The 17,967-nt window shown below is 37.9% G+C and overlaps 1 long non-coding RNA gene across 1 annotated transcript; it reads left to right on the plus strand.

Moving 5' to 3' along the window:
* The first annotated feature begins 2,256 nt into the window (after positions 1-2,256).
* Positions 2,257-12,695, plus strand: LOC307150803. The gene is made up of 4 exons (XR_013819779.1): positions 2,257-2,675; positions 3,503-3,626; positions 7,277-7,332; positions 12,362-12,695. It is a non-coding gene; the product is annotated as an uncharacterized lncRNA (long non-coding RNA).
* The last annotated feature ends 5,272 nt before the right edge of the window (positions 12,696-17,967 follow it).

The raw sequence follows: 17,967 nt of genomic DNA on the forward strand, positions 1-17,967 counted from the left end.
TAGAACTCATTGCTGTCTAGAAGAAACAATTAAGATATTAAAAATGTCTCATTTGTGATTTTTGCAACACAGTGTCGAAGGCATTTTCATGGCATACCATTTCTAGTAATAGAAATACTGCATTGACTGTATTCATTCATTTTTGTTTGGCTTGCATTCTCCTCAGTTTCTAATTTAAGACACAGACTGTTGAAGTAATGTACAGCTGAATTCCCATGTGCTTGATTTAACAGTGAGAGTTTACAGTGAGCTGGACTCAGTGAACGGTGCCCTCATTTCTTCATGACAGTATCTGTCAAACTTTTTCTTGATCCTATAAAAACTCCAATCTATTTCATCAGGCAATAATCAGTGGTGAATATAAAAACATTAATCTAAGAAAAGCCTTTATTAACCACCACATATAAAAAGAATAGTTGCTATTTCTGGGAGAAAAAAAAGCTTGAGGAAAAACATTGAATCTTCCAACCAAACACAACTGGGAGTCTTCGGAGGCTTCCAAGATAATGCAATTCTGCTACAATATGCAATAGCTACAATATCTGCTTAGATTAAGCAGGACATGTTCCCAGAAATCCAAAAATGGAAACTGGTGGTGATAGATGTGAATCAATCCCATAAACCCTAGAGAGAAACGCTGCTTGCTGATGTTTGAAGAATGTCAAAGAATTGCTGTTAATGGGGAAAGTGTAGCTTCCTCAAAGATTCGTAGGGGCCTAAAAACAAACAAAAGAATAAATAAAAATGAAAAACTTTGTATGCGCTTTGGCTGGTCATTTACACGACAATGGCATTTTTGGGGGCCTGCAAACACAAGCTTTTGAAAAGGGGTTTGAAAGTGCAAGTATTTGAAAAAGAGACCGTTATCGTCTCCATGTAAACATCAAAAACGTGAATTTGTGAAAGTGACCGCCAACTACTGGCCTGGCAGCAAGCATAATACAGCGTTTTTAGTCGTTTTTGCCGACCCGTGTGAACGGGGATCATTTTGACAGCGTTGTCGTCTGTACGCGAAAAATGCAAAGGAAAAACGTTTTTCCGTTTTTAGTACATTGTTGTCGTGTAAAAGTAGCTACCCTTAGGCTTATTCTTGTCTATATTGTTCTTGAGGGTTGGCTATATGCCTTTTTTTGCTGATTTTGCACATGAGAATATTAGTTTCTGGATATTTTTAAGCACCAGTGCAGGTTGTTTGAAGGTTCTTTACTTTGAAGTTTCCATTCACGTCTACCAACATAAACACCTCCATAAGCACTTGACTCTGGTTCTCCTGATGCTCATTAACAGTTGATTTCATTGCTACAGCCCTAAGTTCCTCAACAGTGTTTAGAGCTTCAACAGTTTACAAATCAGAACGTCGTCGCTCAAGGGGCCGTTTATGGAAGCACGTCACCGCTGGTATCAGAGCACAAGTGCAACAGCCAGATTCTCATTGACATCTAAACAAACCCAATTTTAAACAGAAGCAAATTAATGAACTATGATGAAACTGCCCTCTTCTTATTGATTGTCAAATAAACTAAATATTTGAGGATATGAAAAGCGTGTAATCAAATCGAGATTTAAACGCTGGTGTTCCTTGAATGGCCATTAAATGCAGATGTTTTTCCATTCATTATGATGAGCCACACGGCATTGCACAGAAACATGTGTTGGTTTATAGCAACGGACGCCCTTCTCGATTTAGCTAAACGCTACAAGTGTTTCAGGATGCAAACCATCTTGTTGTTAACTCTGAAAACTTCGAAAACAGATAAACCGATTATCTAATCCACCAAATTCAGCCATTCTTAATGACGACAGTAATTCAAAAAAGCGTTTTTTGCATCTGCCATTAGGATGATGAGGAAGTCCACTGGGATGAGGTTTAGGAAAAGCCCATCTCTCTTTCCAGCCGTCTTGATGCCGTTTATCTTTCATTCCTTACAAGAGCGAGTTTGTCTTTCACAACAGCCTCCATCCCGTGGGTCTTTACGTCCACACGCAGCACCGGCAATACATTTGCCTGCTCATCAAGCATAAACTAATGTGTATTGGCTTACAACTTTTCACATGATTAATTCCCACGTACAGGGAGGAATGTGGTCCCTTGGAGAGCAAAGGGGTGTTTTTAACTCCCTGGGATGAGCCAGCGCTGCAGACAGACCGAGCTGAGAAAAAGGGAGAGAGCGCAAGAGTTTATTGATAACAGGTGGTCATGCATGCCGAGACATTAACGATAACCAGCTGTGAGGCCGGTCTCGCGCCAAGCGCCCGGTCGGAGGACCGGAGAGAGAGAGGAAGAAGCCCTGCGCTCTGTTGGCCAGCTCTTACCTGACCTGATCTATTAGCTCATCAGTTCTGCTTTTATTGTTTTCTGGGGTCAGACGCAGCTGACTAAATCTTGACACAGCGAGCATCATTACTCCGCGGTAGAGAATCGTTTAGCCGCACATGTGTCAGGCAGCGTATCCTGTAAAAATAGTGTTAGAAACAATGTGTTCGTTCGTCTTGGTCCTCTGCTCGAGAGGCCTTCACATGTCATGCCAAATGGATCACCCCTCCAATCTCTGGTCTGATAAAGTTGGGGTGTGTTAAGAGAGGAAAAGTTTGTACCCTCAGACATCTGCAGACTCGATGAGGACTGTGAGCAAAGAGCAATACAACAGCTTAGACAAGCAAGAACTCTCATGCTGGTTAGTGCTGGTTTGGTGCTCGTCCAGCTGGCGGACCATTCAGAAGTAATGACATTAGAATGTTGCATGCAAAATGGAAATTTAATTGCAATTTTTTAGAATATAGCTTTATTTTAGTAGATGTTTTGCCAGTGAATTTAAAACGTTAGTCTCTTCTGCTTACCAAGGCTGCATTTATTTGATAAAAAAAAAACGTAAAAATGGTAGCATTGTGAAATATTGTTTTTATTTGAATATATTAATGCAAAGCTAAATTTTCAGCATCATTACTCCAGTCTTCAGTGTCACATGATCCTTCAGAAATCATTCTAATATGATGATTTGCTGCTCAAGAAACATTTCTTATTATTATCAGTGTTGAAGACAGTTTTGCTGCTTATTTTTGTATATATTCTGTAAACTATATTAGATAAATGAAATTACATTAAAAAAAAAATTATAATATTGTTAAAGTTTTTTTGGGATCAAATAAATGCAGCCTTGGTGAGCATATGAGACTTCTTTCAAAAACTATAAAAAATCTTAGCAGGTTGTATAATTTCCTGGTGGATCATGTGACAGAACTGAAATGAATGGGAATGATAACAGATTTGTTGATGCACAATTTATTTGATAAATATGTTTGTGTGCATATCTCACTGAATGAAATGAAAGTGTATGTTTCCATTCAGCAATTTTCAAATAATTGCATGGAAGAAAACCTAACTTTTGTTTGCAACATGCTTTACCATGTGAACTGAAGAAACACTATACTGAATGTCATTGTTGCAAACTGAAAACAAACACACAGTCACATCTTTTCTCTTTACATGATCTCCTGTGCCCAGAATGGGATTTGGCGGGAATGGACAATCTGAAGCAGATGCGATGAGAAGCGAGACCACATGGCCAAGATCTGATATCAGCGAGACATGCTTCTGGCTCAACGCAGTAGATGCACTGAACTTGAAGGTGAGGTGAAATAAGATGCCCTCCAAATTTACCAGCAGCTGCTTGAAAGTTCCACGTTCTGCATCGAGCCATGTTGAAAACGGCAAACAACACATCAGATAAGTGTATCTCCATTGCTCTCTTTCATCATGAGGTTGGAATCGATGCCAAAATGATGTTATCAGTACGATGCAATCCATATAGAATGCTATAATGAATGCTCCATCGCATTAGTTCACTAATTGTGGTCTGATGTCTGAAACCCTGCCAAGCGCAACAAGAAAATGAGTTTCGTGGGGAATGAGGGGGTCAGAATGTGACGCCCCCCCACCCTCACTTCACCGTCACACCCGTCATGTTGGCCCGTATCAACAGCTCTGCTGAATGGAGTGGCGAAGAGCACCTGATGTTCTACTCGCCACACATACTCGCGTTCTGTCACTCACGTTAATGAAAAAGAGCCCCCATGGCTCACCCCACTTCCATGGCATAGCGGAGGAGGCGCGGGCCCCCCAGGGGTGAAATACACACGCACACATACAGGCCTTACGGAGATGTTATGCATATTTGTGATCATAATTTCTCAGTATGTTTATATTTTTAAAGCATTTCTACTGAAAGTGACAAGTACAGCATATCCATCAGGGTGTCATCAGAACAAGCATGCAAGTGCATTGCAAAAAAGAAATGTTTGTCTTGTTTTCTAGTTAAATTGCCTAAAAATTCTTAAAACAAAATAAATAAAAGGGGTGACTGGCAAGATAAATTAAAGGGGCCACTGGAAAGATGGGCTTTTAATAAATTAGTTTAGAAATAAATTTCACTTAGAAATTGCTAGTACATTTCACAATTACTTAAAAAAGATACGCCAAGTAACACATTGGATTAAATGTGAATTTTTGAAGTATAAAGTCTGAAATTGTACTTTCTTGGAAATAACATCACAACATATATTTTTCATGAAGAGGTACATACATTTTTGGTCAAGATCTTGTATTGTCAATTCAAGAGTCTCCTCCAGCACATCCCAAAGACTTTCAATGAATTTAAGGTCTGGACTCAGAGGTGCCAATTCATGTGTGTCCCTCCCAAACATTCTTTCACAATCTTGACATTGTCATCCTGGAATATGGCCATGATGTGTATTCCTACATGGTTGTTTAAGAAATGAAAAGCTACACACTCCTTCAATTAGGGTTAGAAGAACTGTTGCCAAACATATAATAATCACAGCAATAATGATCCAGTCTTTGACTCTTAAGTATTTGTCTATTTAAATCCAAACAGGGATTTTTTTTTTTTTTTAGAGAGAGAGAGAGAGAGATTTGTATTTTTGCGCACTGATTAATTGTGCATAATAAGAGCAAACATTTTTGTTAATTAAGTCAGTTTTGATGCTGACTTTAAAATTGAATCTGCTATTTAGTAGAAGGTGAAATGTGGTCCCTGATCATCATTATAAATCCAGTGAAAGCGAAACTATGGACCAGGGCCCGTATTTACACCCACCCATAATCGTCCACTTCTCCATCCAAACCACAGGCATTTGACTGATGGATGGAAAGATGGGTGAATAATTGAATATATTATTCACCTAAGCAGAATTTTATTCAGCGTGAGCAGTATTTGGGGTCTGTATGGTTGGCGCTGTCCTTCCCTCGTCGGGTTTTTCACTGCTTTGGGCACACGCAAAGTACTTTTGGCATAAACACAAGTCAAGATACCACACTGTAAATGCCTGAGCCTGTTTACTCGGTGCAGTAAACGCTTTGAGGGCAATTAAATGTCCCACTCCCTAATCTCCAGTGGGAAATGAAAATGTCTGTGGTCTATTGGGTCACTGACCTGTCAGTCTGTGAGATTGACAGGTCGTGCTCACAGTGAGACAGAGAGGTAATTATGGGGCGGTCAATCTGATTAATGAACTTTGACCACTCGGGTCAGTGTAAATGACAGTTATGAGAAATATTAACTCTTACAGATGTCATAAAAAGGCCCAGTTTCAACTAATTGGATAGTTTTGGCTATGTTAAGAAAAGGCATTTTCACAACTGGTTCTGTCAAAGGTGGTTGGAAGGTCTTTAATTCTTGACCAGTACTGACTATTTCCTGATTTCCAGTTTTCAGTTTCAGCTTATGTTCCTTTAAAGATACTGTACCTTCTTTTCAGCTAAACTCGAAGGCAGTATCACATGTATCCTTCTTACAGGAAAAAAAAAAAACAATAAGGCTTTGGACCAGTTCAGTGCATGAGACAAATGTTGATTATAAATATGCATTTAAAATTGAAAAGTATTGATAAAATAGTTTAGTTTAATTCAATTTAGAATATTTTATTTAAAAATATAAAATAATATTTTATGCAATATTTTAGTGCTTCTTAGAGTATCCTTCTGTTAGCTTAGAAACATGCAATTGTTAAAATCTAAGAAAAAAAAAAAAACCTTTCTTAGCATTTTCGACTTGTTTTCCAGTACAAATTTCTAAACATTCTTGGGCTGCATTCAATTTACCTCGGAGGATTGATGTCATAGCTGGGAATGACATCACGCCCGAGTTGACCGCGTTCCAGTACACAGGTCAGAAAACTAAGATGGATGCATCCAGGCAAACCTTTGTTGAAGTGTCATGTCCACAAATGGTGGTTGGATAGTAGCACCACTGAGTTTATTGAGACAGACAAACAGAAGTGCAAATAAACCATATATTACTACTGTTTCACTATGGTTGATGTGTTGAGCAGCCATATTGGATTCTGAAGTCAGAGTTGTTGCGCTTTCCCCGAGTTTCCCAATCACAACTCTGACTTGAGGGGGTGTTCCAGTTAAAACCACAGTTAAACTGAGAACTAGGACTTTCCCACTTCTGAGGACATTAAAGCAAGATATATTTACTGGAGAAGGAAAAAAGTTAAGACATAATGGCCTGGTTTCACAGACAGGGCTTAGATTAAGCCAGGATTAGGCCTTAGTTAAATTAGGACATTTAAGTAAACCTGCTTTTGAAAAAAACATTGCTGGTGTGCATCTTGAGCCAAAACAACAGCAGATATGCCAGTGCAAGTTGCTTTCAGTAAAGACAGCTCAAACATACACTTTAGTCTGGAACTGGGCTTGAGTCTTGTCTGTGAATCCAGGCTTAAATCTTGTTTTCTGAAAAGAAATGTGTTTTTTTTTTTAAATCAAAATTAATTGAGTTTATACATAAAAAAAATAATTGTCAATAGGTTCCAGTTGACAAAAACAGCTTAAACCAGTTTAAAACTGATTTAGCTGTTTTAAGATGGTTGTTCAACCTCTCCATGCTGGTGTTAGGCTGGTTTAGCCAGATGATCAACTGACGGCTGAAATGTGCTGAAATCCCTCTAAAACCAGCCATCCTGGCCAGCCAGGGACCAGCTAAGACCAGAAAACTAGCCTGGGTTGGTTTACTTTTTCCAATAGGGCATAGACAGCTCAGTCGGTTTTAGAACAGAGTTCTTGCAACAGTGTTTGCAGTGTGTTGCAATCATTGGGTGGTTACCGTCCTCATTTCCGTTGAATTAAGAGGAATTGTCCCCATCAGTCTGCTAATCATTAGACTTCGGTATAAACGTTCTTTTTCATTAGTGGTTTTCAACCACTTGTGCAGTTTGTTAGGCAAGATCTCTCTTTTTTTTTCTTTTCCAACAGCTCCATACTGTACGTCGGTGGACGCGAGACTGTCTTCCCTTGATTTCGCTACAACTGTAAGTCCATTGCTAGTTTGATAAATTTCCCTTCCAGGTCAATTTTTCATAAACTGAGCTTGTCCACCCTGTCCCCCTTCATTTTCTGCCCACTCAACAACTGCAAAGCACCACACAGAACCTCCACGACTCCTGGGACGGTATACATTGAATGGCCGTGAGCTGATTAATAAAGCAGAGGCCTGATGGGAAATGAACCGCAAACTTACTCAAACAGCAATAAAACAAGTCAGGATTCACAAATCTGCATTAAGAAGGCCCTGCTATTTGCTCCCCCTCCTTCCTCCTTTCACCCTGATTTATAAAACAGGACTGGCTGTAATTGACTCCCCCTCGGATCCTAATATAAAGTTATAATCGGACTCGGGCATGCGAGCCAGGTCTCCGCCACACGTTTAAAAGCAAATAGAGCAAACTGCATGGAGCAAAGAAACACGGCCATGAATGATGTCTCTGTGAATGCTGGCTAAATTAAGAGGCAAGGGTGGATTTAGGCCATCTCGCTCTTCTCTCTCTATCGCTTTTTCAGGGTTGCATCCACCGGTTCTTGTGCTTGTACTCTATCAGATGCATAAAACTGCTTTAATAATGACAATAAATGTATAAAATTCATATGAACACTAGTCAAGTCAAGCCACTTATCAAGTTATTTATATAGCAGATGCAAGTTTAAATTACAAAAGGCCTGGATTTTCAATGTGGTCTCAAAGTTTTTGGGTCCCACTGCGTGGTTAAACCAGAATAAACCACTAAACTTTCATTGGGCAGTTTGTTGTTTAGGGTGGAAGCTCTTATCAAGTACAAGATTTTTATAGTGGTTTGGCATGTGTATTGTGCTGACATTCGTTATTTGATTATGTTGATATTATCCAGGTATTTAGATGTTGTCTTTCTGGTTGATGGCATGATTGGCATCCTTCAAAAACAAAGTTACCCGGGTCATTAACTTAATGGCTTCACTTCAGATTTCATAATACTAACGGTTTTGCGCCAGATTATCTACCTTCAACTCACGCTATATGATACGAGAAGATACTGCGGTGATGCACATTCTGCTTATAATATAATTTGTAATGAAAAATGAATGAAAATATATGTAAAAAAAATACTCTACCGTACAGTAAGAGTCTCTTATATTCACCAAGGTTGCATTTATTTGTTCAAAAATACAGTAAAACATTCTTTGATAAATAGAAAGTTCAAAATGACTGTATTTACTTGAACAGTAGTGTATGTTATAGCTAATATCACAGCTTCATTCTTGTTGAATTACACCATAATATGATGCTAAAATTAGGCAAATATTGCAGACATATACTGATGTTCCTCTGTATTTAAATAGGATAGTATGCATCTGTGAATGCGTGACCAAAGCATTGGTGTCCGTTGTGAGTATTTTTTTTTTACACCCGGGTATTTTCTGTTCTCTACTTTTTGCAGAACATTTCAAAACAAATGAGTTTGCTGCTAAACAGACCATGAAAAAACACCACCTATGTCATGTTTTTACAAAAATGGTCGAACAGTCAAAAATGAATCTCAGTCAAAAGATGCTAAATTATATTGAATAGGTCGAAGTCAAGTAAATCATAGCAAACTGTGCAGAACTACGTGTGCAGATAAAAAAAACAAATGCACTGAGTAGGGATGTGCCCGAGGCCTAAATCCGAATTCGAAAAGGCTAGTATGAGGATAGTATGAATGATATCCGGACGTACTCTATCCTCCATGTTGTTACTGTCATGTGACCAACCAGCATCAGTTGCGTCGCTTCACTGCCGTTCATAAATCCTCTGCCATAGTCTCATGGGATAATAAAGATGTGCACGAATGTGCCCTCACTCGGCAGAAGTAGGTCATCCGGGAACTTTTCGTCTACTGTTTTTTGAATACTATGTATTTGGACATACTATTCTTTTTGGCTTACTGTTTTTCGCATACTATATAGTAGGTAAGTATCTGATTTTGGACGCAGCATGGTCTTTTATAATGTTCAAAAAACGTTAGCACAAAACGTTATTTATACATTGTTCACAGAGCGTTTTTTTTTTTTTTATAGATGGACGTTCGTCTAACATTTGTTTAAATGTTTATACGGTACTTGTTTCAGAATGTTCCTAGAACATTAAAAAACAACATTCCCATAAAGTTTGAAGAATGATAAATGGAATGTTCTCTAAACATTCGTATTACCAAAAAGTTTGGTTACGCTTTATTTTAAGGTGTCTTTGTTACACTGTAATTAGACATTTAAGTACTGAGTAATATTAAGTAACTACATGTACTTACTGGGGTTAGGAATGGGTTTGGGTTTGGTTTGGTTTGGTTTGGTTTGGTTTAGGGTTGGTTGCATGTAATTATGCATAATTTATAGTTATTACTATAGTAACTACAGTACTGTGCAAAAGTCTTAGGCATGTTAATATCCCCACCCCAAAAATATCCCCAAAAATGGTTTTAAGTCAGTTATTTATATCTTTTGCTGTAGTGTGTCAGTAGGAAATATCAGTTTATATTTCCAAACATTCTTTTTTGCCATTAATTGTAATAATCCAGTGAGATTTGTGTATGCACAAGGAGTCTGACAACAGCCAGGATGATCTGATCTCACCATCATCGAGTCCGTCTGTGATTACATGAAGAAACAGAAGAAACTGAGACAGATTAAATCCAGGAGAACTGCGGGAACGTCTCCGAGACGCTTGAAGAAACCTTCCTGCAAAGATACAGTACTGTGAAAAGTACTGGCACTTGTGTTAAAATGCTGTAAAGTGAGAATGCTTTCAAAAATAAAATCACAAATTGAATTTATTTATGATTTAACTTCTATTAACTAATTCAAATCAATATATGGTGTAACGACCCTTTGCGTTTAAAACGGCTTTTGTCCAGGTACACTTGCACATAGTTTTTCAGGGAGCTTTGCAGGAAGGTTTCTTCAAGCATCTCAGAGACGTTCCCGCAGTTCTTCTGGATTTAATCTGTCTCAGTTTCTTCTGTTTCTTCATGTAATCACAGACGGACTCGATGATGGTGAGATCAGATCATCCTGGCTGTTGTCAGACTCCTTGTGCATACACAAATCTCACTGGATTATTACAATTAATGGCAAAAAAGAATGTTTGGAAAGTAAACTGATATTTCCTACTGACACACTACAGCAAAAGATATAAATAACTGACTTAAAACCATTTTTGGGGACATTTTTGGGGTGGGGATATTAACATGCCTAAGACTTTTGCACAGTACTGTACATGTAACAATGACAATGTAAAATAAAATGTTACCAAACGTTTTTAAAACTGGACATTCAGAGAATATTCAAAAAGAAAGTTTGCATGACTTAATGGGAACATTAGCAAAACGTTCTTGGAACATTTTTGTTAGCTTGGTATGTGGCTTGAATGCTACAGGTATTTGAGGATATTGAAAGCAAAGAGTTCTTCTGACAATTCCTGCTCATTTGGCCCAGAGGACTGTCTAGTGTCGACTTGATATGTGTTTTACTATTCACAGGGCATTTGATAGGTATGTGTCTTTGAACAGCGCCCAGATGCTGTGATCCACACATAGCTGGCCTCTGGCTTGGCAGCTCTCTCGCAAAAACCTTTTTTTTCATAACCAAGGTTGTAATTCATTTCATACTGAAAAATATTGCCATATTAAAGCAGAAGTGGGGGAAGAAATCAATGTCAATATAAATAAAAAAGTGATTTGTACTATGTCAAATAAAACTTAGCATTTCATTTGTGATTTCTGTGATCAACACAATGAATTCAGTGCGTTATTTTCACTATACACTCTCAGAAAAAGAGGGACAAAAGCTGTCACTGAGACGGTACCCTTTCAAAAGGTACACCTTTGTACCTAAAGAGTACATCAGTACCTAAATGGTACATATTAGAACCTAGCGTCCCAGTGACAGTACCTTTTTTTTCTGAGAGTGTATGTACAGTGACAGCAGTTGTTATGACTTACTAGTTGAGTTCAGCAATGCAAACAGAACAAACCCACATACCGTAGTTGATTTTGATAAGCTGCATGAGCGTTAAAGGATAACCAATTTTTGTTACATCAGTCAGTTTGCGACCCATGAAACCTTCGCCACCACCGTGGCGGCAGGCATACCAGAACATGTATCTCTGCTTACGTAAACAGATGTAAAAATCCTGAGAAAAGGAAAAGAGAAGGAGAGCAAAGAAAGAAAACATGTTGAAAAGTGCAACTCAAACACTTGCCTGCATTTAAAGCAGTTCACTGGGAAGAAGCTTCGCTAACACCTGTGTGTGCTCATGACATATTTTGTTTGAGGTATACAGTAGGCTATATGGCAATTAAATAACATGCTCAATCACATTTTCCTCAGAAAGTGTGAAAATTTCGTTTTAAAGTTCATTTTCATACCTTATCAGTTGAATAAACATAGCTAAAATGGCTTAAAGGGATAGTTCACCCAAAAATGAAAATTCTGTCATTAATTACCTTCATGTCGTTCCAAACCCGTAAGACTTTTGTTCATCTTCGGAAGATCTTTTTGATGAAATCTGAGAGCTTTCTGTCCCTCCATTGACAGCTACGCGACTACTTTGATGCTTCAAAAAAGTTAATTAAGAGAGCGTAAAACTAATCCATGTGAATTGAGTCCAAATTTTTTTCCGAAGAGACTCGATCGCTTTATATGATTTCTTAATGAGTCAAAGTAGTTGCGTAGCTGTCAATGGAGGAACAGAAATCTCTCAGATGAACGAAAGTCTTCCGGGTTTTAAACGACATGAGGGTGAGTAATTAATGACAGGGTTTTCATTTCTGGGTGAACTATCCATTTAATGTTATCTGAACAAAATCCATTGCTCATTCTGTGTGCAATTCTTTCATATAAAATTGAGTTATCTCTCACACACAAATTGTTTATTTTCATCAAAATTGTGAAGTATTATTACCAACTGCCTAGCTCATTCACCTCATCTCTTACTTATATAATTTATATGTCTCACTCAGAAACCTTTCTCATGTGTGCGATCTTTTACAGCCCTGAAAGGACCTCCGTGCCCTGGGGTGCATCTCTTGGTTTAGGCCGAGTCCGCTACCCACTTTTCTGCCAGCGGCATCCGCTGCTGTGGCCAAACGCACCCCTGAGCCACACGGTGGAGAATATGTAAGCGTCTCCTTCAATTAGTCCTGTTTGGTCTTAACACTACAGCCGGCGTCGGCAAACCCACCACTCCCAGAGGACCCGGCCGGTAATATTTTCAGTGTCAATAAACCTTTACAGCAGACTGGGAGAGACGGTGCCCCTAATGGACATCAGAGGTACTGCAGTTTAAAACTGTGTGAGAATCAGAGGAACTTATTATAAGTAACATGACCAATCTTTTAACTATGAATTTTAATAACCGTTTCACAATAATTTATGATAAATACAATTTGCTTAATCATTATTTAGTGTTTTTTCAGCATTTCTAAGTGTTAAAATAGGCAGAAGTAGAAACTATCATGCACAACTTTGCTAATACATTTCATTTTTCCACTTTGAAGCTTGATGCATATTTATTTTCATGCAAAATAAATAATAAAATCACTAGTTTCCTTTCAATCCTCCAATACAAAGACCAACAATTCATCCCTATTTCATGTTTCTTTTTTTCCCCATTTCACTGGAAAACATAAATCATCTATTTAATATCATGAAATTGCATACAGACTTGTTTTATTTAATCAGAATCCACTTTTGTACAGAGCCCCACACATAACATGCATTCATTAGTGCAGGTTTAGTAAAAGTGCCCCTATTATCCTTTTTCAGATATTACCTTACATGTAGTGTTTAAAATGGCTGTTTGTGAATGTACAATGTCTGAAAAGTTTCAGAGATCAATGTGCAGGAAAATGACGTAATTGTTTTCCAAGACACAGAACCGATTCTGAAAGGCATGAAACGAGTTGTCAGATATTCCAGTCTCACTTCCTGAATGAACCTACGTATGTTTATAACACATTTGCATAATGCCAGCCTATGGTCTTTATTGGCTGCCTGCGAACAACATCTAATTTGACCCTCAAACACTGTACAGTAGCTGAGACTGGAAGGGTTCGGTTCGTGTTGTCGACATGTCGAGACGATGCTGTTTTCTGCACTGTGAATGCAAATCAACTTTTCATACACATCCAAAGGATGAGGAATTGTATTTTAACAATAACAATCATTTTGAATGGCTGTCAGTGGAGAACGATTTCCCTCACAAAAGAAGAACCAGGGACAATCCCTGTTGGAATTAAGTTCCTTGCTTAAATGAGATCTGGCATGCTGTTGCAACAAAGCAAACAATCCAATCCAATGCTGACCGTGACTTGCATATTATGAACATCTGGAGGTTTGTATACAGGTCTGTGGTGTGGTGGCACTTAATGATTGGACGTCATTGGGTCAGATGCCAGTCCTGACCACAGTGTGGTTATTCATTCTTCTGAATTACACCTGTATCCCCGGCGGCTCGCAGAGCCCTGCTTTTTTGTTTGCACAGCTGGTTTGCGCTGAAACAGTCCAGGTTAAATAGTGTCTTCAATTGTCCCTCTAAGACGTGAACCTACGACCCCGTGCTTTATTTTAGACAGTGGCACAGTTGCAGGTTCAAATCAAGCCTGATCTTGTTCCGCCTCCACTTTCTGGCCTGATCTCTACATCATACTGGCAAAAGTGGATTTTATACTTACAGTGCATCATAGGTATTATCATCAGTATGCACACTGCAATAGAATTTTGTTGTTGTTAAAATATCTAAAAATCCTTACAACAAGATACATTCATTTGATATTAAGACAAAAAAATTCTAACTCAGCATTTTTTTTCTTGTCTTCTACGGAGCCCAAAGGTCTTGGTAATGATTTAAAAAAAAAAATTAGATGGGAGGAAAATTTTTTATTTCAATGCTTTTGCGTTTTATCGCAAATATTTTCCGTTCCCATGAGAAACATTGCATTCGCACGCAAACCTTTTGAGTTCTTTGCCGGGAAAAGGTTTTGCGATAGAACTTTCCATCCCATCTAATATTTGTTCCATCACCTTTTCCCTTTAGGGGCTTTGTAGTTTTCCAGAACAAATACTGTATCTAAACATTCTTAAATAAAGATAGATTTACTAGAGAAGCAAAATATATTAACTCTTGCTTTCTGAAAAATGTATCAAAATTAATTTATGCTTAAAACATGAAACAAAATCTGCCACTGGGGTAGTAAAAGTAAACTTATTGTTTTCCCTTTGAATTAAGATTATTTTTCTTAACCCACAGGCAGATTTTTCCCCCCACTTCATTTTGATAAATGTTTCAGAAAACAAGACTTAATATATTATGTAATTTTGCTTCTCTAGTAATTCTATCTGGCAGATATTTTCACTCGATCTGCCAGTGCAGTAAGACAAAAAACATTTGTGTTAAAGATACATTCTTACAAAATGAGTCTTAAGATCTTATGCAGGGTTTATAAATGTATCTTATTGTAAGGATTTGGAGAATTTTGGAGTAAACAAGTCTAAAAAGTAAAATCTCTAAAGCTTTCCATATTGTGTTCTGACTTTCTCAGAGACTGATCAATCTGAATTATGTAGTCCTCATAGTCAACAGCACAACTTGTTTTGGGTGGGTTGGATGGATGGTAATTCATTTGGCTAATTTTGGGTTTAGTGTCTCTTCCAGCACTCGAGACAAACGGAGGACTCTCATTAGAGGAGCGTTAACACCATTTGAGGGCCTGATCCCTCATGTATCACATTAGTGCTAAGGTCATTTGATGGTGTGGAGGTATGTATAACTAGTGGTATGTTCCTTGCAGACATCCAAGAATGCTACTGTTGTTTATCACATTCTTGGTACATATCGACAAGTAACATAATACGTTATTCCAAGCGAAGGCAACTTGACAATCCGCAAGCGGCCCGAGACTGAAAATTAAGAGGGTCAGGGTCCAAATTACACTTGGAGAGAAAAGAAAAATGGTTGATTTGCTTCCCGAAGTATATATTTTCCTTTCTCTCTCACTCAAGACTCAGTGTGTCAGACCTGCGTTACAAGGTATTATTGATTCTATCTCAACTAAACCGGTGTCCACGTTCCCTAACATAAATATCGAGTGTTGGCGGGGACACTTGCGCCGCTCTGCGCTCCTAAGTACCATCTGGCCGCTGCCAAAACAAACAGTAGTAATGAGTACTAGGTCGTGGTTGAGAGGCCGGTCTAAAAGTCGGGGATTTGCCAGCGTGCGCACACTGAGGGGCTGTCATAAGCCAAATTAAAAGACTGACTGTTTCTACCCCCTCACCCCGAGTGACGCTGCTGAAGATGCTGGGAGTCGATGTGGGGGAACGGGGGGGAGGGCATCGTGTTCAACAAGCACATCTTGTATTTGAGAATCGGCTCTGGGGAGTGAAACCGAGGAAATAACAAGTGAGGATTTATTGCCAGACGGTTTGTTTACATTAAAAGGATAGGGCCCTTCGCGCCAGCCAAGGCGATATTTGCATAATACATATACATAATCCATATTTGCCACACGCATACCTGTGAAACCTTGCATTTTAAAAGATCCAGAGAAAGAAGTAACCAGAGTATCGCTCGGGCGCTGGGCCGGCGACCAGCATCGATGCATTAAAAAAATGGGTCTGAGGGAGCGGCAGCTGTGCGGAATATAACTCCTGCAGATCGCAGGTGACTTCATTTATTATGCTTTTATTAATTACCCTCATGTCGTTCCAAACCCGTAAGACTTTCATTCATTTTCTGAAGATCTTTTTGATGAAATCTGAGAGCTTTCTGTCCTGCCATTGACAGCTACGCAACTACCACTTTAGACGCTTCAAAAAGTTCATAAAGAGATCATAAAACTAATCCATATGAATTGAGTGGTAAATTTTCTGAAGAGACACGATCGTTTTATGAAGAATAGATTGTTTTATTCATGTAAAGATTCATGAACTCACACATCAGTTGTGGTAAACAGAAGCTAAAGCATGTTCATTTGAGCTTCTACAAGAACCAGTGAGGTTTGTTCTTGTGCCTCAAGCAAGTTCAGTTGAGCTTCTGTTTATGTTCACTGATCAATGTTTATATGTAAATAAAAACCTAAATTAAATATGTTCGTCATATAAAGCAATCAAGCCTCTGCAGAAAATTTTGGCTAAACCGATCAAATCATATGGATTAGTTTTACGATCTCTTTATGAACTTTTTGAAGCGTCAAAGTGGAAGACAGAAATCTCTCAGATTTCATTTAAAGTATCTTGATTTGTGTTTCGAAGATGAATGAAAGTCTTATGGGTTTGGAACGATACTGATGACTTTTTTTTTTTTTTTTTTATTGGATAAACTAACCCTTTCATAATATATTAGCCAGGCTTGTGCAAAATTCAGAATTTCATAATTGGCCTCTATTCAATTCATGAATTGGAATTTGAATTGAATTGACTCCGCCCCACAGGAAGTTGAATTGGAATTGGAATTGGAATGACGGGAAGTGGAATTAAATTCATGGCAATTCAAAGAAATTCCACACAGTCACTCAACAGAAATAATGTGTTGAATCTCACATACATTCAGTGTTAGGAAGGTACCTTAGGAAATGCAATTGCTTACTGTTATAAGTTACCCATTATAAATGGGGTTTGGATTACTTAATTTGGATTACTTTATCAATGCAAAGTTCAGTAATTCAACTAATTTAATAAAATAATTTCATTACACGTAACTAGTCACTCCTCAACCCTGCATACATTTTGTTCTAAGATATAGATAATGATCAAATTCTTATAGTCCAGTGTTGACCATCAAATTGTGTAGAAAAGAAGCTTTCAAACAAATGTCCATTTCAAATTGTTTGGCAACCATTTTAAATACTTGGTTAAAGTAAAGCATTCTGGGAAATGGAGTCATGTTCCATCATGTTCCACAAAATTACAATAACAATAAATCAAACTGAATTATTTGTTCTGTGACTAGAGCTTTTAACATTCATTGCAGGGGGAAAACATTACCTGTTAATGTATTCTGTACAAGTAGTTCAAACTAATATCATTTATAGAATATGTAATGCAATCATATCTGACATATACTGTAAAGCTTCATTGTTAAACACTTCACTTAAAATATGTATATGAATTTCTTTGAAGAATTGCAATTCTGCTTTCTTTAATTCAAATTCAAATTGTAATTCTAGATCCTGTTTTTGACATCAATTCAAATTCAAATTCAAGAATTGAACTGGAATTCAGGAGTCAATCTCAATTCAATTCTGAATTGTGCACAAGCCTGATATTAGCATAAATATAGACATGAATGATTCCTCAAAGCATGACTCTTGTTGAAAAGAAGTGTGCTGTTACTGACCCAAGTGATCAGACTTTTACCTAGATTTTGACCTAGCATCATGATGGTGATTTTTGCACAGGCAAACAGCACTCATTTTCTTTCTAAAAAATCTAGTTTGAAATAGCTTCGCTAAGAACGTAAAGTCATAAAGCATATTATATCAATCTAAATGACTTCATGTAAAAACAATTAGGTCTTTTCAGGTAGAAGAAGTCCTCATTCAAGCCAGTGAAAGAGAAAGAGCTGATTGACTGTCTAAGCAGCCCCTGCTTGTTCAAAG

This window comes from Squalius cephalus (assembly GCF_949319135.1).
Source record: "Squalius cephalus genome assembly, chromosome: 22".
NCBI classification, from domain to species: Eukaryota; Metazoa; Chordata; class Actinopteri; order Cypriniformes; family Leuciscidae; genus Squalius; species Squalius cephalus.